Raw genomic sequence first — 23,016 nt, forward strand, 5'->3', positions numbered from 1 at the left:
ATCAGTGCCTACAGGCCACAAAGCAGTATGATCACCCAAATGGGGCTTTCCCAAATTGTGTTAATTTTTTTTTTTTTTTTTTTTGGTATATCAAAAAAAAAGAAAAAAATGAATAGTTGCTCTTTCCAAGAAATTGTTGAGCAATTAATCCTTTGGAAAACAGCTGTGGTGCAACAAACACCAGGGGAGTTTCATCATGCGCACCCAACGATCAGAACAAAACTTTAAATTAGTCCAAACTGTGACTGTCTTCACAAACTCAAAGTATGGGGGCCTTATCTAGAGGCAGAACGTTATCTGGAGAAAAATCATTTTAAGGCCGTGCAGCAGTACTGCTGGGCGTTCTCCTTCTTGACAAACTTCATTATATGACTATATATATATAACGAAAGAAATTGCAAAAATATGTTTTGCTGAGAGACAGCTCGGAATGATGGTATTTGTCAATCAATGACACTTTGAAGATTTTCTTGCCCCCACCCTTTCTTTCCTTCAGGACTTCTGGGCTCATCCGAAAAATGTTGCAATACCTCTAATACACAGCGCCCATGGGTTTGTTTGACCTTCACACTACAAGGTTTGCTCGACCTTCACGGCGCAGCTTATCGAATGAAAGCAATTCATTGCCTGAAAGTGTTAAACAAATGGCCAGGCAATGAAATCAGATCAGAAGCGGAGAAGAGAAATGAAAGCAAGAAGATTTCGTTTAGTGGCAAGGCTATGACAGGCATACGGCGCTGAGACAGAACACTCTCTGAAAACCTCTGATTTTTATTGACATATTCGGGCATTTGGATATGACATCTTTGTCTCAGTGTAATCAGTGGATTGACATGATACTGCACGCTTTAAAAAAAAAAGCGTATATTGAAATTCTTTCAATGTTTTTTTTTGCGATAAAACTTAACAGAATGGCAACACCCGGGGTTGGAAATGTGTAAATGCACCCCTGGCTACAAATGAAATGAAATTCTTTTGATTGTCGCCCCGGGCCATATACACCCACGGTACACGCAGTGGGACGAAACTGCATGACCTCAGGATCCCGCTCAGTAGCCGCTGCGTTTCACACGCGCCACCATCACGGACCACGTACCCGAAGTAGTCGCTGGACTCAGGGGCGCGGCGCCATATTAATTGCCGTGGTGAAATTCATCTTCTTCATTTAACCCATCCATGAGCAGTGAACACACACACTTGGAGCAGTGAACAGTGAGCACATACGCCCACACTTCTCTACCCTTTAGGCCACAGCTGCCTCCAAAAACCGATTGTCGACAAGGATGGGACTCGAACCCACGCGTGCAGAGCACAATGGATTAGCAGTCCATCGCCTTAACCACTCGGCCACCTTGTCACTATCATTAGTGCTGTCCCATTGGCAGAAATTACTTCATGTTTCAGATGACGTTTTATTATCAGCTTTAACAGTGATGCTGGAGTGTTTTTGGGGGGGGGGGGGGTTGCATGTGCAGTGCACTTCAAGTACCCCCACAGATCTTCAATGGGATTTATGCCTAAGTCTCTTGAAAACTCTCCATTTCATCAGTTGTATATTTTCCTGAACGTTTTGGATTTTTGTGTGTGTGTGTGTGTGTGTGTGGTTTGAGGTCCACTTGCACAACCTCACAATTTATGTAAGCATTTTTTAATACGTTATGGAACTGATAGCTGACAGCAAGCTGCCCTGGCCGTATTCTTGCGGAGAAGTTTCTTCCTTCCCCACCTGTCCTCTAGAAAAGTTCAGGCGGCCTCTCTCTCTGACACTCAATTTATGCACACTGACTACAGCAGGACTGATTACACTGATTACAGCAGGACGTGCCATCAGATCAGTGGTGGCCACCTCTGGGCATTCAAAGTCCAGTGGTTCACACAGCAGAACAGTCAACCTGCCACTGCCATCCACAAAAAGCCAGAAATTTTAAGAAATGTAAGAAAACCATTTGCTTTTCTTCACTAGCCTCATGAAGTTTGAAGTAAGAAAAAGGCATTCAGAGGTTCACAGTTTCTTACATAGGCTTAAACAGTGCACCTCTCTGTCCAAGTCTTCATATTCATCACCACCTTCCTCTGTGTGTAAATATAAATTACAGTTTGTAATATTTTGTCCAGCAGATCTTCTCTCGTGTCTAGCAGATCTTCCGTGTCAAGCTTGACACACAAAATGTATTGCTAAGCTAAACTGATGCTACACTTCAAGCAGTTTTGACACACAAGCCTTCAACAGCACAGTGAGCACCTGCTGTGTTCCACTCTTCATGGGGTAGCAGTCAGTGGTAATAGAGACATTTTAGTTCATTGGAAAGGAATCACTTTCAAAAAGGCTTGGAAATGCATAAAAAGAGCATTGAGTCTTGTTCTGGGTTACCCAGCAATTTGAGGAGAAGTTCAGTTACTCTGAATCAACTTGACAAACCTACAAACAGAGCTGAGAAACATCACTGGATTCTTTGGGTTCGTCCGATGCTAAATGTACTTATGTGCTCCACGCAGCATTGTTTCACCAGTTTATGAAGAGTTTTGTATGTTTAGCAGGAAACCCAACAAAGAAATAGCAAACAGCTACATTACTCTTGGTCTGAGCAAGCCTCAAATTTTGATTTAGACTGGCAGACGACTTTTCCTAACTTAAGCAAAACTCTTTAAGCACTGTATGAACATGATGGGAATTTGGACATAGGTAGCCAGCCGTGCAGTTTGCCCAAATGAAACTATGTGAATTGTTTGAATAGGACTTATCAAATAATTCGACCAAAAGATAAATATTGAATTGTTCCGTATCAATGCTAGGTGTTTTCTTTTAAAACACTAGCTCCATAGTTATGAGAAAGTAAACAGAACCTTTGAAAACATTTTTGGGGATGTGCACATCTGACCTGCATTCAATGCTAATTTAACCCAGTGCACACTTGGAATTTTTATTCTATATTATTTGGTTAGATAGGCTGCTATGCAGGAGGTTAAAAAAAGACAAATAAACTTGGACAAATTAAGCCAGATCCTGAATCGTCAAAATATAAAGTAAGAGATGAACAGCAGGGTGACATGATATACAAAGAACTACTCTCTCGTTTTCAGAAAATGTAGCATTTTGGTACATTGTAAGACCTGCCATTTGCCTGAAGTATAAAAATTCCATTATGATGAACAGAAAAAGCTCACCATCTTTAAATACTTGTCACAGTCATATTGTTATGCTAAGCTAAAAGGGTTTTTGTTTCTAATGATCTGATAAACTCAGCATAACCTCCTCCATCCACAGGTATGCAGCTCCAACTTAATATGTTTCAAGAGGCTCTCAGCATGCGAGTGAAAGGAACAGGTCTTGTTCAGATGACAATCTGCATTTTGAGATTTGGACTGCAATAGTACGTAAGCGATAGCATCATCAGAGGGCCAGACATCAGAGATACGTGTACGAGAGCGTTAGTCTCATTCTGACCACGAGCCTTACGTGAAATTTCATGGTCCTTCAAATACGTGGAGAACCAGCTCAAAATTTGAGGGTTGGAGAAAAAGTCTAGTCTGTGAATTTAATTAATGCATATTCCTTCAACTGCCAAGCCAGTACACCTTACATTAGCTGTAATTGCTGTGAATAGCTGTGTGTGAGTGAACTTCAGGAGCAGACCAACTTTGACCATTACTGCTGTGTGAATTTTAACACCTCCTATGGCTCTCTAACACCATGCTCTGTGTAGGTTTAATGAAACCTGTTTAATGATGTTGCGTTACTGCTAGAGGGCCAGTGGTAAAGGTACAATACAAATTTCATGTTTGCATACAAATGAATAAAATCTATAATTAAAAAATAATAATAATAATAATAATAATGATAAGTACAAAATTTAACTGAATCTCTGAGAACGACCAAATAGGCAAAAGTGAACATGTCTCTTCTCAGATGTAAATGCCTCTTAAAGAAACGGTAATAAATATTAAATGTGGTTTTTTTTGTCGATTTTAAATTGTAGCAGTCATCAAAACCCAACTAATTTAAAATGGCATATGGCAGAAGTAATGATGGGAAACTGTTTGCCCGGTGTAATAATGAAACAATCTCTTATGGGACTACATGGTGTAGGAAACTGTGAAGGGTAACCTTGCAGTCACAGAATAAAAGGCAGGGACAGATACTTTGTGATGCCAAAGAGTGTAAATTTTATTTTCCCAAACAGTGGTCTTCCAAGTGCTGAGCGTCCAAACCAGAGGGTAAGAAGTGCAACAGAACCAAAACCAAAAATAATTTTCCCCAAGAAGAAAACAATAATAATAATAATAATAATAATAATAATAATAATAATAATAATAATCGATGAAAGATAAAGTCAGTTATGTTTTTTCATTGTAGATGCCGCCATGTTTACCACCATTTGTCTGTATCATGCAACTGTGCACAATTAAATGCCTTTTTAAAGTATTGCATTTGCTATTCATTATACGCTGGAACGGACAGTAGCTCCGTTACAGAATCTTAAACATCTTATCCGTTTTCACACTCATTAAAAGAACACAGATGACCTGTGAACCTCAGAATAAAAAACTAAAAAAAAAAAAAACCAAATTGCAGATGAACTTTTGTGTTGGCATTGTGCTGTGGAACAATGAGCTAAAACTTGGGTTCCCCACATTGCTCTCAACTTTGTGCCACACAAAGTTCACTGAGTTTGTGCTCAGGTGGAAGATTAAACTCATTTTCACTCGTTTTTCACCTTGAATAAAAAATGTTGCTGTTTGGACACAGCAACAGAAGATCTCAAAGATCTAACCAATCCCATCAGAGCAATTACGACATGTGAGCAACATATGCGCTCCTCTTAACAGTCAACATACTGTCTATACATGCGTGCCTGCACAGAGCTATGTGAAAGGCTATATATGTATCTTCGCTCGTCATTGCACCTCCTGTTAGCTGAGCTCAGTCTGCCAGCTCCGTGGCTGTGTTTTGACAGTTGGTAAATGAGACAGCAAGGGCCGTACATGGTGTCCAGGTGAGAAGGGCGAGACCTGCGCTATGACAAGTGCAAAATGACTCAGATCACTGTAGAGGAGGTTGACACAAGCCAATTACACTGGCATGTCCATCCTACAGCTGAAAATAGGATACTGAGCACCATGGGAGCTACCCCGTGACAATGTCACCAGGCTGAGAGCTGAGAGGAACATTCCAGACACTGTGTTTGGGCGACAAGATAAATTAATTAAAAAAAAAATAAAAATAAGTAAGTAAGTAAGTAAGTTAAAGTTAAATCAACACATTCCCATTTTAGCTGTGGTGACACACATTATTGTTCGAGCATTACTGCTGTAACAAGCTTGTTTCACGTTATATGAATATCCTTGTCTGAAAAACTGTCAAACTGATCTTTTTAATGATTTAAAGACTTTATCATTAAATAATTTGATTTCCTCCCTTGACAGCAATTCAGACATACATGAAAAATGAATACCAAACCAGAGTTAAAATGTGCATTTGTATTAATGTTCCTACCCAAAACGTTTAATATAATGCGGTCAATAAAATGATAAGAGAAATATCCTCAAAAATGTGAAATAAAACGATTAATGTCAGGTGGAGTACCTTAGGTGTGAAGAAACTAGTTGTTTTTTGGGACATTATCTGACATTTAGTTCATGATTCTAATGATCAGTTCATCAGTTATTATACTGGGCTGTATAAAGATTTGGCCTTGAATTTCTCTTTTGAAATATAATCATACTATATCTGAAGAACAACAGATTTGCTACTATTTTTGTCAAGACATACTGAAATCATTTTTGTGTAATGGGGTCCATTTGGGTCTTCCTAAAGGTCATATCACATCTTAAAGTTTGCTTAAATGGCTTTTTTATGTTAGTTGCATGGCCTTTTCAAAACAAGGTTTTGAAAAGGTCAGTAGAAGATTTTAAATAAAACTGTTACACTATTATTTTTTACTTAGAGGTCAGACGCAGCATTATGGCAGCAGTATCTGTCTATGAATTCAGTTTATAAAACGAATGAATGAATAGCAACAGATCTGTGAGTCATACCCCACAAATGAGTTATAGCGCAACCGTCTATTTTACTGAAACGTTTAAACATACTAATTTAGTTGATCTCGAAGAAAATCACTGAATTGATTTTTTCAATCACGCATGTACAGCCAAGGACACGCATATGTGTTCGAGTAGCATGTTTGCTTTGTTTATTATTTGTGTCTCATAGAATTGCGGGAACAACTGATGTAGAAATGCATGAATGCCTCTTTTGTCAAAGGAAGCAAATGAGTACAGAAAGTCTCTTTATTTCCGTTGATAGCGGGGCAGTCAAAGACTCAGTAGGCTACAGTAAAAATAAAAAATATGCACCTTTATAGTCATTAGTGTTAGAATACTGATGTTCATGTCTTGCTGGCCTTAGTCTTTTTTGTACATCACGGCTTTATATAAAAAGTTCAAACCAAGTGTTCTGGTTTTAGTGGTTTCAATCAAGAACCACTGCCCATGCAAATTGCTGTTATGCAAAAGAAAAAAAAAAAGGTTAAAACTAGTGTCTCCTCTTCAAATAATGTTGTGTTATAGAGGTCACAGTCATTTTTATGCAATGGCAAAGTGTTCAATATTTTGTTATCGGTGTAGCTAAGATGTAGTCATTTTAATGCCACCCTAAATAAATGGTTCAGGTCCAATTACTGGACGTTATACAAAGTATTATATGAGCCTTGGCCCTGTATATGAGAATTTACAGAAACAATCAAAGCATATCATATGTACAAATAGACCTAAGCTTTTATTCCGACATGGTTACAGTATTATTCTGTGCTAGGCAATGTAGCTAGTATTATTGTGCAAATGACGGTAACAATGTTACATAATCTTTTTCTGATTCACAGATACGGAAAAGATTTAACCAAATGCATTGGACAGTAGGCCCAGGAAGCTGCCTCTACCCATTTGGCTCTTCTGCCGCCGCACTGAGTGTCATAGTGAATGTGAATGTAGAGTCAGTTTTTATGCGTCGCTCTGACCTTGTCAGCTTAGGCAAAACAGGAAGGAAAAAAACAAAAAAAAAGAAAAAAGGAACTGTGAGCGTTTTTGATTAGTCGCAGATCCTCGGGACTGATTCAGAAATGTAACGGAGGCATTTTTTTTTTTTTTTTTTTTGATTACCCCGAGCCAGTGTTATGAAAGATAGCTTTTACACTGTGAAAATGCACTTTTCATAGGTTTTATCTATCGGCCATCACTCTGGCGGTAAAGCGATGCCTGGTCTTGACCGGAGGCTGAAAGTGAAGGGAGGACGAGGACGGAGGAGGGATGGTCGGGGGGGTGGGGGGGTGGTGGGGGGTTGGGGGGGGGGTAACGGATGGGCAGATTTCTCTCAACCGCTCTTCTAAAATCAATGAGGCATTGCACAACTGTTCACAGCCCCCCTGTTATTCTTTGCACAGAATCTCCATCTGAAAATCCTTCAACCCCCCCCCCCCACTCCCCATCCCCTTTTTTTCTCTTTTTTTTTTTTTTTATTCCCTCCTCTAAAAAAAGCCTTGCCTTCCCATGAACCAATCCTAACCGGGCCAGATAATGAATTACGTAACGCAGCTTTTGTAATCGTTTGCCTCTTCTGCCTGAAGCCCTAGAGAGAGAGAGAGAGAGAGAGAGAGGAGGGGGGGGGGGGGGACGGGGGGAGTGAAGAGGAAAGGAGAGAATGTGTTGCATTAGGGATAACAATCCTCCAATAAGAGCTTGGCTGCTCCGTTAAATAAAGGCATTAACCTCCAAGACATTGGCTGGTTTTATAAGAAGTCGGAGGCGGGCTGCAGCGCACTAAAATCCCCCCTCGGTGCATGAGGCATTTGTGTGCGTTGGGGGCTAATGTCTGTCTGTCGAACTACAGCTTTCAAGGTCAGGGTACTGTCTACGCTAAACTCAAACAGACAGCGCAATTAGCACTGTCACAATCCGACCTCTTCACCTAACCATCCCTGCCTTTTGTCAGTTTCTTCGCCAGGTAATCACAAGGTCTTCAATTAGGTAGCCAGAGATGATGTGTCGGGCTGACATTTTGCTTCACCCAATTTTTTCCTCATTTTACAATCCATTTGATACGTGGTGTGAAGAGACCAATGTAACCCAACATATGACAGGCTGTTCTGTTTGATTCCAAATACCAGATGTTAAATTCTTTCTTTCTCTCTCTCTTTTTTTCTTTGTTTTTCTTTCTTTCTCTCCTCCCTTCTTTTTTTGCCTCATGGCTCCATTTTGATGCAGGGTGTTGATAATGTGGTAAAAGCAGGGAAAATAGATTCATTTCAGTTATTTTGGACAATGTTAGTGGTCCCATCACTGATCACATCCCACTGGTTCACTGTGTTTCAAAACACGCTTCTTACTGAGAGAGCGAACAAGGATGTGACCTTATTTAGCACTTTAGTCCACAGGTCCATGAGGAATGAAATAAAACACTGGAACATGGTGTTCACACTTTGATGTTCATATTTTGAAATGGATAAATATTTCAATCACCTTGCCAGACAAATACAGGGTTGAATGAAGCAGCCATTTAAAGCCACAATCCACATTTGTCCAGCAGCGTAAAACCTGCTTTACAAATAGTGGCTCTGTGATTGTTTTCTCTCTCTCTCTCTCTCTCTCTCTCTCTCTCTCTCTCTCTCTCTCTCTCTCTCAGTTATGTTGCTGCTCTGGTCATTACAGGTCTACAATCCCAGTGTTTCCAAAACTTTTTAGCCTACAACCCCCAAACTTATAGACTCATCTTACCACAAATCGCTCTCTGCAGTCTGATAAGCACAAACACACTATACCATCAACCAGATTATAACAACAACAGAAAAATAATCTATTTCCAGTAAACAGCTTGCTTGCTGCAGTGAGTCAGGTGGGCCTGAAACACCTCAGTGCTGACAGCCCTCTGCACCAAAGTTTAGCGATTAGTATTTGAATTTACGTGCGTCATTGTGGAACATGTCTTGTTGCATAAATAATTTTGCAGTGCAGTTAGCAAGCCTGAAGCCAAGGCATCTTATAGCTTAAAGGTGGAAGTGTGAATCTGTTACATTTACATGTTAATTGCATGTCAGACAATGTCAACCACTTTTAATATTGTCTGACAGGGAATTAAAAACACTGTAAATACTGAGATAAAAAATAAAAATCAGTAACATATTAACTAGAATCCCAATTTGTTATTGTGGTCATTAAAATACCGGAGTCATCCGTGACCATCACCAACTTACGAATATTACTTATACTAATACTAATAGTAAGGTATCCACAGTCACCATCCATATCTATCCATCCATCCATAATCACTCCACATTTATCCATCCATAAACTCCTGTCAAGGTGAAATATGATGTTTCATTCCCCCAGCCCCCCCCCCCCTCCCCCCCCAACTCCTCACCATAACCTAGTTGCTCTTTGAATGAAACATCAGTCAAAACTTGTTGGCTAAATATATAAATTGACATGTTAAAGTTCTCAGGTGTCATTCCTGTATATTTGGCAAGGACCTTAAGTCATCCAATATCCTTTGTGGCAGAACAGCATATTGCATCAGGTAAACACATCTTTAGGATTCTGTCAAAACAACCGGTATTATTTATTTATTTATTTATTTGGCTATGACTTTACTGATATCACAATGACAAGAGAAGCATTTGCAGTGTGAGGTGAGAGAGGCTTGTCTCTCAAAAGTCTCTGATATGAGGCTCCCGGCAAGAGCAGATGATGTCGTTTTGAAATGTATTTTTCTTTCATCTCGCTTATTTACCGGTATTACCGAGCATATTAGCTTATTTTATTTCCATACAGATGGATTCAAATGAATTCAAATGTGCCATATCCTATGTCTTTCCTGATAAATGTTCAGAAGGACTTGCTACAGGGGAGATAAACAAACTGTATAGAGAACAGAGGGAGAAATACGTCTTCCAGCCGTTGTTATCTGACAGAGAGTCATTCTGTGCAATGGAGCTCATCTCCTTGACAGCTGTAGGGGACGATAGCATTCACAGAGTCCCTGGTGACTTGTGGGAAATGAAAAGGAGAAAACGTGAAACGCCCTGGAGACCAAAGAGTCAGTCCGGTGACTTGAAAAGAATGACCAGAGCTTGCAATGTAGTAAAACAAGCAAACACACTCAAGGGTATACTATTCTCAGAAAAGAAAAATGATGACAAGCAATATAAGATTGCGTTGTCAGTACATACAAATAAAAGCGAGTATCGTGTCTCACAAATGCTCGAATATATATACTGACATATTAACCAATCAGATTATGTCTATCAGTTTCATATAAACTGCTGCACCCGAATTCACTGGAAATCAAATGGCCGAGACCTATATGTTCCCCTCTTGACTGCACTCCAAAAGATAGAGATTATCTTCATATGTACGATGCACTCATCCATAATGACTTGAAGTTATTACTATCTATATAGGACGTGAAGCATCTCTCCAGCAACTTCAGAGTCACATGCCTTGCTCAGGGGCGTATCAGCAGAGCTGTCATGCTCGGGGTCTGAGTCTACAATCCACCAATTACTAAGCCCTCCCATACCGCTATACCATTACTGCTCCCATTGTTCCCATTTCTCCCATCATCTCTCAACCAGAGGTCACCTCTTGTACGATCAGTTTCGTATCCTCCCTAATCCTCACATCTCGGAGCGTTCCCAAAGTTCACAAGTCCTTTCCTTGGAGCACAAGTGCCAAATCTCAAGCAAAGAGAGGAAGCCATTAGGCAGCCGATAAAAAAAAAAAAAAAACACGTTTGAGGGGCTCTATCACAACAAATTAGTTTGAGTGGACTAAGAGCAGACCCCGAGGAGGTCTGTTTCCTTCCTCCACTCTCTTCTCCGAAAGAAAATTACAGAAACTCCTCCACCAGGCGAGGAAAACCAGACAGAAGTACAAAGGTGTCTCTTCATGCAGATTTCTAAGCGTCTCATAGGTCATCTTAAGATTTGTCTGCAACAAGGCAGCTTCATCTTTTTAAGTGACTTGTGGGAAATTAAAGTGGTTTCTTGTGGTTCTTGTGATTTTCGTAATGGTACAACCATTATCATCGTGATTACTAGATAAAGAAAGAAAAACGATAGGGGAGGTAATGACAAATAGTCATACGTGACATGTGGGATTGCTTTGGCTTTGAGCCAGAACAAAACGAGATTATACTTTCTGAACAAAGAAAGAGCGTACTGCACACAGAGCTAGGAATGTACCATCTTCTAGTATCATCATGTATCCTTAATAAAACTGAATGTATGACGTAATTTACAAAAATAAAATACCATCTTTTAAAAGTTTTACTTTTTAAAATAAATTCTTATTAAATCCTTCATTACTTGAGCCTCAATCATCATATTTCACAATTTTCAACAATTTTCAGTTCTTCTGACAGCGCCATCTATGGATCAAAAGTTGCCATCACAATTGATAGCCTGTCTGTTTAATTTTGCATGATACAATGAGATACAAAGCAGGTTTAACCAAACAAACATACAGTCTTTCTGAGGAACAAATAATGGCTCCAGATACAAATCAAGATAATTCCTGTCAAACAGATCCTGTCTCGGGTAGACAATTTACTTGAAGGTGCAATCATTCCGTTTGTTCGGAAGATGAGGCGACTGTGTTGTCAGCAAACACTACAGAGAAGTGGCTGTAAATGATGTTTCTATCGACTGGCTATTCATGGACAGACTGGTCTGTTGAGTGCTAATCAATGCTTGCTAATGCCTCTTTCATAAGCCGTGCTCTCAAATTAACATGCTATTGATCCACACTCAGTGGATAGCAGAAGGACTGTGAGATGTGTTGGGCTTTTAATATCTCACGATATACAAATGGCCAGACGATAGCTAGGTAGTGCTGTACCTTGATCTCAGACATTTCCGTTTTTGGACTGTCCTTGGGGTACATTTACTGTCAATGTACTCCAAGATATTATTACACGCAAAGACTATATATGCATGTATGTTTCCCTCCTAAAAACCACTGGCAAGTGATAGCATGGTGGCTTGTTTGTTGAAGCCATCTTTAATGTACAATGCTTACTTTGTTTACCGCCACTGAGTGAGGCGCATTGAGGTAATCAACAGATAAACCATGCCATTTACAAGGCAATGAACTAAATATCATCAGGGAATTATCCTCAGCTTAGTGTCTTGACTCGGATCAGAGCAAACTTGCAAATGCTGCGCTATTAGCATACGTTAAGGTATTCAGAAGTTTGTGAATGTGTGGTTGTTTAATGTGAGTAAAGCGTGTCACTGATATGCTGTCTGTGATAAGATTAATGTGTGTCTGCCTCTGGTTTCCTGCTTGCGTGCCTTTGATTAGCATCTCCCTGAGCTCCCTGCCTTGATTGATTTTCTGGCTTGAAGCAGAAACATTAGGGAGGCTCTTAAAGCACTCAGAGCATTCTATTAAACATCTCTTCTCAGCCAATCAGCAGCGGGGCATCTGGGAAAGATGACCAATAGCACACGAGGCTGTGATGATAAATTCCAAAGTCTAATGCCCCGTCTCTCCACCTCTTTGATTTTCACACGAACGTGCTAGTCGTGACACAGGCTTGCCACGGCGCATTCAAAGATGAATCAAAGCGATGTCAAAGCGGACTTTAAAGATCTTTAGCGGTCTTTAAACCAGGAACGTGTCCGAGTTGATTTTAGGCCACTGGCGCAGGCGATCACGAGCCCAATGAGTAATATATTTCACTCCATTTATCACCGTTAATGTGAGTCATTAACAGTGAAGTCACATTCTCTACTTCCAGTCACACACCACGGCTCTGTGTGACTGTCAGCTCGCCGCTTTGCTCCGGCGTTATCTCACGGAGGCGTTTCTTTCACGGGCAGCATACGCCGTCTCTCGCCACACTCACAGTCATTTATTTCCACCAGAGTCCAGTGACACAGCTTATTGGCCTTTCTTTAAAGAGACGCATTCATCACTGCATCAGCCTGATGAGCTGTCCCTACTACACTTTAGCGTGATTAATCGTATATTTCCATAAAGGCAAAAAAAAAGAAAAAAAAAAAGGTGTGAGAAGAGATAAGAGTTGAGCTGCGTTATAATGCGGGCGCGTCACATTTGTACCTCAGAGTTCCTGTCGATGCGATGTGAGTCAGAGGAGATTTGGGATTAAGTGAATGAGTCTCCTTCAGACCTTGCCTTCCTCCTCCTGGAGGAAGCCCCTAGAGAAATAGGAATTGCTAGCAATTAGCATTCCTACCAGCATAATTACTTCTTTAATGAACTAATGAACCGTTTCCCTCGCAATGTTGATGGCCATTCAGGGGAAATGACCAAACCCCTCGGTCAGTAGCTCTCTTGGACTACGAGTTGGCTTCAAGCGTAAAGTCTCTAGATGTGGGTAAGTGAGTAAGACTGCAAACCACGAAAGTGTTTGGACTCACAAGCTAGATCAAATGAAGGAAATGTTCCCTTTTTTATGGACCTCAGCAATCCGAATTCTGGTCAACCATACACTTACAAATGCATTTGTCTGCATTTGAAACGTATTTTTTGATGAGCATATTACTAAGAGAGAGAAAAATCTGTGCGTGTTTAAGAGATTAAAAGGGAGAGATCATGTGAACGTGAAGAACGTGTGGGTGAAAGAGATAGAGATAGCAAGAAGGTGTAAGTATGTGTAAGTGCGTGGAAGGAAGTGACAGTAAGAGAGTGGAGCAGGGACGTGTGCTGCCATCTGTCTTCATTAATGATCAGTGACTTCCTCTGAGATTTGGGGACGGCATGCGGAGGGGTGCAGCCAAGGCAATCCTCGAATTTCCGCCCCTCAGCACCAAGCAACCTGCCACTGGCACTCACTCCTCCTCCACATGAGAACTCCATTCCTTCCGGGGGGGGGGGTTGGGGGGATGGAGCCGGTGGGGTTGTACTCTCGACAGGTCTCAGCCTTGAGAGGAGTATTGAAATTGTGAAAGTTATTGTTTCCGTATGAAATATCATTTTTTTCAGCTCTTCAAACTGACATACATTTGGACAGTAAAACAACATAAGAAAGCTTGCTCCTCAGCATCCCCCCCCCCCCAGGCCGAATTGTTTCACAAAGTTCAAACACAACCAGTTCACCCTCACCTTGATCACACTTTGACTTTGGATCACATATGGATGTATACATAAGCTCGTCTTCCAATACTAATGAGGACTTGCCGTGCAGTTAATTTAGTTTTCCGAACTTTCCTAACTCTAGCCACAACTGAGAGAATTTTTTTACACATCTTGCTTTAACAGAAAGGGATGTAAGAACTCTAAGAGAAGATTTTAAAGAGCATTTAAATAAAATTTTCATCGGGTCATGAAAAATATATCCCTACGATGCCCCCACAATACCCATCATTTTTTTCAGATTTTAGTGAATACACACACTCACAGACAACACAAGACTGTTCCCAGGCAGACAAAGCTAATTTGTTCAGAAGATACCGAACTACTTTTTTTGGGCTCACTGTTTGAGCTTGGCTCCAGCAGCACTGAATTCACCTCTGATCAGAACGAGGTGAGAATTCCAAATGAAGAAGTAAGGCTAGAGAGGCAACTCTCGGCCCTGAGGAAGATGAATCAAAGGATGATCCGGAAGGGCAATATGTGTTTTGATTCAAATTTTTTTGAAAACTCCTGATTCTGATGACTACACCACCATGTCCATCTATACTATTTGAAAGAGTGAGAGTTTCGACACCTACAATAAATCTTCCCACAGGACATGTGAACTCGTGCGTCTTCTGGTGGATCTAACGGATCTGTAGGTTAATTCGGATACCGCAATAGATACTAGCTCAACTAATCATTATTCTTGTCAAGCTCTGGTGCGTTTGTGCATCAGAGGTTAATGAGTGTTTGCCCCATTGTCTTTGGGGAGGATTTATCCTGATTAAGGGTCTGGGAGGGGGTCAAATGATCAGGACAAAGGATGATAGCAAGCTGTTCCATCTGACGGTGAAAGGTATCCAATCAGTAGCTTGGTCAAACACTCAGCGTGTGCGTATCAATTTCTAAAGCCCGTGATTAAGTGATGAAAACAATGTGAGTTTGCACATGTGTATCTGCAGAAGACACAGAGAACAAGCCACAAGAACCAGATTGATAGAGTGAAGAGGAAGAGAGAGAGGTAGAGAGAGAGAGAGAGAGAGAGAGAGAGAGAGAGAGAAAGAGAGCAGGCAGGCAGACAGTCAATAGACCATCTGTGGCCCAGGAGTATCCAGATCTGATATCAGTATCGATACAGTGCCAGACCAAACGGTTTTGGTTTGTGGGGATGTATGACTGAGAGCCATTAGGAGCAATCAAATTAATTATTGAGCACTAGGTTTGCAAGACCAACAAAGGGTTGCTGTGTCATCTCGGTGCTGGCGGATTTTAGCCCTGGACAACCTAAATCATACTCTAAAGCCATCAGTCCGTTCTAAAGCACCCTTCATATGACCTGAAAATGGAGCTGTCAGTCATCTGACAGTAAACCTGTATATATTTATTTTGACTGTGGCAGGTGCAAGGCAAAGAATAATTTCACCTATTCATTTTTTATTCTCTCTCTTTTTTTTTTTCTGAATGACTGTGCTGAAATCAGTGAACTGTGTGTATTTGTGTGTACCTATGTCTGTGTGGGTTAATGTGTGTGCGAGTGTGTGTTTATGTCTGGAGGACCTGGTTAAGCTTTAGAATCAGATGGTGGATACAGCTATGCGTAGACTCAGGTTCAGTTAATCATTCAATCAATCGAACAAAGAAACACACACACACACACACATAACAGCACAAAATAAACTCCTAAATTAACATCCAATTCAAAGCATCCAAACACTTGATCTCAATAAACCTCCATAAACCATGAGGGGCGTTTTTCTTTTTATTTCCTGTCAGCCCTTTTATTAGGATGAAAGAGGGTGAAAAAGCCCTACAAATGAATACTTTAGCGCGTCACAACATAAGTGTAGAGAAAGATCAGTGGCGAAAAAGCTGTGGTTAATTTCACGGCTGGTATTTCCCTGTTACGCATGGCTAATTTCTGGCCGCCTCAGCCCGCGTGTTGAAATGGACAGTCTGTGATCCAACCCCCCCCCCTCCCTTGTTGCCTTGGCACTTAGAACAGCTTGACAAAACTCATCAGTTGGAGAAGCCTATTGGAGAAGCTTTCCTATTCAAATCATCATCATTTAAAGGCCTTGGATTTGAACGTGACGTGGTTGTGAAAGCGAGGCAAGCTCTGCGTACGCTGGCTACCGCTGACTGACAGTTTTAACCAAACTTTGATAACTATGCTGAAAGGATTCAGACTGCAGCTCTTCAATTAACTACATTAATGAGCATCTTTGCTTGCTGAATGAAGGGTTAATGAAGGCTGTTGTTGAGTTCACTGTTGGGAATATTGATGTTGATCAAGAAAGCGCAAAATGTATGTTAATTTAAACAATCAACTGAAAAGCTTGACTCCAAACCCCAGTGGTTGTTTGCACCTTTCCTGTGTTTTGTTTCTCAGCTTTAACGGTGCTGTAAATCTGGCCCAACCTAGAAACATGCTCCAGTGTCTAAAGCAGTTATAAGAGAGGCCCACTGCACACTAGAACATTCTGCGAGGCTCATCTCGCTCTCCGAGAGGTTCGCCGGGTCCCCAGGTGAGCGGCCGCCTCCACTCTCGTTATGAAAATCAGTTCGTTCGCAGAGCCGAGGGTGCCCTTAGGGATGGGAACGGGTAGAAAACCTGCTGGCACTTCCATGCATAAAGACGAGAGAGCAAGATCCTTGCCGCAGTGCCAAATCAATCAGAGGGAAGAGGCTGGCTGGCCTACCCGTTAGGCTCTCCATTTGTGACACAAAGAAATGGGGATGGATTTATAAAAAGGTATAAAGAGGTTTAATGCAACAGAGTAAAGAGTAAAGGGATCTCTGAAAGTGTACTGGACTGTTGTGAAGATTTTCTGAGTCCGCGAGTTCTGTTTTAGATGTGCGAAACCGTCCAAACCAATGCAAAAGCTACATGGACGTAATACAAACAGTGCTACACAAAACAGCAACAACTTCCTCGGTCATTTAGACATCGCAGTGCTGGCGAAGAACATAAAAATGAATAGAATTCGATGACACGGTTTTGACAAGGTGTTTTCCATTCTCAAAGCGGTTACTTTTTTTTTTCAATAAGCAAAAACAGATCAATGCAGGATGTCGCATGCATACAGGAGAATGGCAGAGCGAAAATGAGTGTGAGATAGGATATGATTAAGCTGTGAGAGCAAATGAAAAAGAATTCATTATCAACATACTAAGACACTCCCTCAGAGGGAGCAGTTACACCTTTCATGTGTCTAACCATCTCTGGTGTCAAGAGCTTTCAGGTGTTGTTTTTGCCAGCTTCGTTCTGTGACTTATTAGCACAGACGTGCTTGAGTTGTGATTTTGTTCTCTGGTCTTACTTCAACAATCAGAAGCATACTGAAACTTTTCTTTGCAAAAGCAGTGGGTGGGTTTTGTGAATATGTAGAGACGTGGATGATTTGCTGCATCAGAATAAAAAAACATAAAAAAAAAAATTTAAAAAAAAGGAGAAAAAGAAATCAAGCATGATCAACAGCCAGCACAAATTAAAAAAAAAAAAAAAAACAGAGAAAAAAATAGGCCACAGTAACTTGGTCTGCTAAAAGATTATCTTAAAGTGACCCTGTCCAAAATCTTACCTTAAAATATGCTACAGAACTAGCATATATACATGAACGATTCAACAACGGCTAGAAATTCATGGGGGCGCTATTTAATTTGCATTTGATGCTGTGTAGGTGTATCTATCTTTATGTGACAGTCAAGCAATTTGAGATTCAGATTTACCTTGAAAATACTCATGGGTTCAGGTATATTGTGTAATACTGAGACACAGCACTCTTGATTTAATGGATGAGTTATGTTTTTGTTCAACTCTTGTTCTAGCTGACTAAACAGACCTTTTTCCTAGAATTGTGCAATTACCAGCACTCCGCAGCAAACAAGAGAACAATAGTCCATTTGAGAATTTACTCTTTTTTTTTTTTTTTTTTAGTCATAAGAAAATACTTACATTAACATTAATGAGCATTTCATCTTACAGAATCCATGAGAAAATAAACTATTGTCAGTGTGGCACATAGGCTATCTCGTTTGAACTACAAAGACCGGGCCTCAGGGATCAAACGTGAAAGATTTGCCCTTTGGAAGGCCTCAGTACGTTAAGGCTCTGTAGAAAATCAGTGAAGTAAGCGGCGAACTCGGGCAGGAGGGATGAGAATTAAGGTTCACATGGAGGACTCTTCTTCCAGGAATCACTCTGAAGATGAGTGGATCTCTGCTCCCCCCTCCACTATCTCCTGAGGACAGGTTTACCCCACAGCCACGTGAGATAGCACAAATTCATAGGCAGCGAAGGTTTTGGGAAAGAAGTTCTGCATTTCTTAATCACTTCTGACACGTGCAGCAATGAGTCGTGATTGGGCAGAACTGTATTATCAATATTATCGTGTGATATTGAGGTGAATTTCTTAACTTTTTCCCCCTAAATACGCGATCTGTAACGGAACCCTGACTATCTCAGTCCCCCAATCTGTGCTGAGGGGAATGTTGTGCATTATCTGCTCCCACAATCGAATATAATGCTCTGTGGATTAAGGCTGTGGTGAACGCTAGACTTCTGAAGGTCAAAGGAAATTTCTCAGCCAACGGGGCCAGTTAGCCGCGAGGACGTTACAGAATGTGGGTTTGCAGTAGGGGTTGGGCTATTCTTTAGCCTCGAAGTAATTGTGGCGAGAGAGAGAGAGCGTGTGTGTTTGCTGAGAGCTGCTTTTAATTAGCCATGCCGCTGCCTCCAAATGAGCACTCACAGAGTGATGAAGCAATTTCGAGTCAATTAGAAAATGAGCGATTTTCTTGCGAAGTATGCACATATTCATCAGGATTGGGATCGTGCTGTTGTAAAACTTATTTATTTATTTAAAAATCACCTTCACGAGGTTAATCGAGGTGGAAGGAGGATTATTGCGGCAAAGAAACGTTACGTTACTCTGTTTCAACTTGCCTCTAGGAGGTTGTCCTTGCTCTCCACATGCTTACAAATATCAAGTGATTCCCCGCTCTAACGCTCCTGACTGATCTAATGTGGAGATTTGTCTCGCTTCCTTTTCCTTCGTGGGTGTTAAGGGTATCAGCCAGACACCTGCAAAAAGCCCGTTGTATGTTTTACAGCAACAGACGAACAAAACGAATGCGCTGGGAAATTACTTTAACGCTAATTAGAAAGGACACAGTATCAGCCATCAGTCAGTGCTGCCATCTGCTGGCATGTGTGTTATATGTAATGTCCTCACATTTGCCGCTTGTGAATGGGTAGTCTTAAAAAGCCTCGACAATTCCGTAAATACAGGTTAAAATTTCTCAGAAGACGCAGGAATATGGATACATGCGTGCGCACGCGAGATCGTTGTATTCCGACGTAGTGTGTTTCTTGAGCTTTTCTTGAGTATTTACAGTATGTCTGCTTATCTTGTAAGGTTTAAAACCACGCCTGTGCCCTTGCAGGGTGCTACTCTCGGGTGTACTCACTCGTTTAAGCTCTTAAAAGCCTTGTCTGACCTTACCTGGCTCAGTTATTTGCACTGCATTTCTCCTTGATGTGGTAGCTGTCAAAGGATTGACTTACGCTGACCTCTCCACATAAGGATGGAAAACACAGACAGACCTGAAACAGACGTTCAGGAGGTCTCAGCCTCTGATAACCAGGGGCAGAAGTGTGTGTGTGTGTGTGTGTGTGTGTGTGTGTGTGTGTGAGATATATAAACAGACACACACAAATACTTATGGGTTTAATGTGGCCCCTGGGACACATCTGTAGAACTGTAGTGAGTGTTGTCTTAAGTTTTCCATTTAGAGTTGTGAATTTAAGAGAGTTTCAGTCTAGTCATGCCTGCCCGGGGTCTTTCAGGCTCAGTGTAAAGCTCACTGTTTTAAAAAGAGATAAACAACTTTAGGGAAAAATAGAGCGAATGAAGACCCCGTAACCCACACTGCTGAGAGACTTCTGAAATCGACCGGGGCCTAAACTAACGTCACCCTCTTTGGAATTCAAGAACGATTGCTTACATTAAGTCACAAAAAAAACTTCACTGAAGACAAAGAAAAAAAGTCAACATCTCACCATGTTCTTGAAATGGCAACTCAGAAACAACTCAGAAATGACATTTAGAACAAATGTGTCCTGGCCGTTGTCTTATCCTACTTTGGAAGTGGAGAGAAAGACCGTAGACCTCTGTGATCAGTTGCCAGGGAATGGAGTTGGAGTTTGGATGTTGTGGGTTGAGTACTGCCGCACCTGTCTCTGCCTGTCCTTAAGATTTATTGAGTGGGGAAGGTGTTCTGGATGCCAAGATTCACAACAGACTCCCCACTCTGCGTTTAAACTAGATCATGCTGGGGAAAAAGAGAGGGAGACACTGCTTGGAATATCAGTGGAGAGAAACTTCTGGACTACAGCACTGAATTCTTGTGAATTTCCTGTTTTTGCACATGCATGTGTACGCGTGGGTACATGTTATTATAAGGCTGCAAGCAGGAAGGTTATGAAACTGTTAACAGATATATCCTGCAACTATACCATCACATCTACTTAGTGTTATACCGTGAGGATGAAGCTGTGAGGTCATTGTCCAAGGTCTGGTTCTTTTTTGGATATCAGGTAGCAGTCACACCCACGAGCAAGGAGGGCTTGAGAAGAAAAGACAATGGGAAACTTGATGTGCAGGCTTTGGGAGTCGGAGTTTGTAAATGACCTTAATGACTAAGCAGGGAGCTAGGATGGTCCTGAAAGTATCAGCAGACGCCTCTGATTTAGCTGTGAAGGATCTGACTGTTTCTGCCAGAGCTATGATGGATGGTAAATGGATACCCCCTGAAGCTTCCACTTAAAACATCACGACTGGTCCTGTCAGAAGTCAAAAAGACACAGCAGAAAAAAAAATCGTTCATTTTCACTGGAAAAAAAAAAAAAACGACTGCAGGTCCTTCCTACAAAATACTTTGTATCCACTCATAGTACCCACTTTATAATGCGTGGAATCCTTTCAGCTCCTGGAGTCTGTTGAGTACATTTTTAAATGGATGTATTTCCTTTTTGGAGCTGCATATGATCCACCAGGATATAATGTCAACCTGGCTGATTAAAGAAATTCCACAGATACAGTGGAGACACTAAACAAATCAACAAACACTCAGCTAAGTCTGTCACATTAACCCTGGAATTTTTTCCCTAAAATACCTTGTACCATGGGTTTTACTGTAATTCATGGGTATGAAAACGAAGTTTGAAGGTGGGTCCTCTCTTATACGTGGATATATTTCTTACTCTGGAACAAATGGGTATCTCAAAAATTCTGAGATATCAGCTGTTGATTGTTTTTATTAGCAGTCTGGAACACAACTGTCACGCTTTTGCTAATTCTTGGAAGCGTTCACATGTTGGAAATACTCACATTCTTGGAAATATTTACATGTAACATCCACTGTCAGCTGACGCCCAACAACTCAGCTGTAAAATGGCCACTTTAATGCCCTCAAAAGGAAATAGACCTTTAGGTGTATGACCTCCATATATCCATGTATGGAAAGGCATGATGTCAGTTATTCAGATCAGTATCATTTTGTGTATAAACTCACTCTATACATTCCTTCCGTTATAAAATTCACTGTATGAACATGAACAGGGAGTTGTTCAGTCAGTCAAGGTAAAGATTGAGACATTATACACAGCGCAGCAGTGGACGTGGCCTCCATTTTCTCTTTCTCTTGCTGTTCTACTGTCTTTTTTTTTTTGTTTTTGTTTTGCTCTCTTTTTTTTGTTTTGGCCTGATCACTGGGCACTGCCAGCGCTCCCTTTGGCACAAACTGCGACGCAGCACCAGTTTTCGCTGCCAGCGCGCGCGTGTGTGTGTGTGTGTGTGTGCGTGCTCTCCACACTAGAAAGCTGACCCACTTTGTTCTTCTCCCTCTTCTCTCATTCACCAGCGCTCCAGCCGAGAGCCTCGCCTCCTCCCTCCGTTTACCTGGGAATCAATGAGAAATTAATCATTTCAGACAAGAGGGAACAGAGCCCAGGAAGAATGAAGGAGAGAAAAACACAAGCAAAGTAATTTTTTTTTGTTTTGTTTTTTTGTTTTTGTTTTTGTTTTTTTTTGCTTGAGAACCCCACAGTGAGGTGGCTTTTGCTTTCAGAGCATTCAAACAAAAAGGCTATAGAGAAATATCTATTTATTTTTTTTCCTTCAAATGTCAAACAAGGGCAATGAAACATTGTTTGTCTATGTCAAAACCACACAAGGTGAAATAAAAAAGTGGAATAACTGTGCCACAAGGCATCCAGCTTGTGGTCATACCTGAAACGCCAAAAATTTAAATTATAGTTACACATACTACAACAGAGTATAGACCAGAAAATGTCCCTTGCCTTAGCAAAACTATATTTTATGAGTGGGATGTCTGAATCTTTGTGTCTGTGTTAGGCTTATAATCCTGCCGGAGCTGTGTTTGCAAACTATGGCCAAAGCCAGAGGGGAACGCAGCTGGTTAGGTTCCTCTTGGTGAGTGTGTCATTGGTTATGGTCTTTCTCCTTCACTGCTCTTCAGTGGTCACTGACAATCAGGTGCTCACGCAGTTCTGAGCATAGCACTCCTCTCCAAAGGCATTATGTCACTCTACAATACTATATAGCTTGTAGCATGAAAAATTGCAGTGGCTTTCTTCATTTGCACTGCAGGAAGCTACTGAACATGCTAACCTAACTCACCTCAACAGAAGTTGTTGCCTTGTAGGGGTGAGACTTACAAGAGACCATGAGTAATCGTATATTCCAGGTTTTGTAGAAACAAAAAGATTCTCTCTATATTTTCTGACTAGTTCTCATCCAGAGCAGAGCTCTGAGCTATGTGGCATCCTGATCCAATTGAACATGCCCCATGTCACATTCTTGC

The 23,016-nt window shown here is 41.1% G+C and overlaps 1 non-coding gene across 1 annotated transcript; it reads right to left on the reverse strand.

Annotated features, from left to right (window-relative positions):
• Positions 1-1,275: 1,275 nt before the first annotated feature.
• On the reverse strand, positions 1,276-1,357 carry trnas-gcu (transfer RNA serine (anticodon GCU)). Its single transcript has one exon. It is a non-coding gene; the product is annotated as a tRNA-Ser (tRNA).
• Positions 1,358-23,016: the final 21,659 nt, after the last annotated feature.

Source organism: Chanos chanos, chromosome 4 (assembly GCF_902362185.1).
Source record: "Chanos chanos chromosome 4, fChaCha1.1, whole genome shotgun sequence".
In the NCBI taxonomy this organism is placed as follows: domain Eukaryota; kingdom Metazoa; phylum Chordata; class Actinopteri; order Gonorynchiformes; family Chanidae; genus Chanos; species Chanos chanos.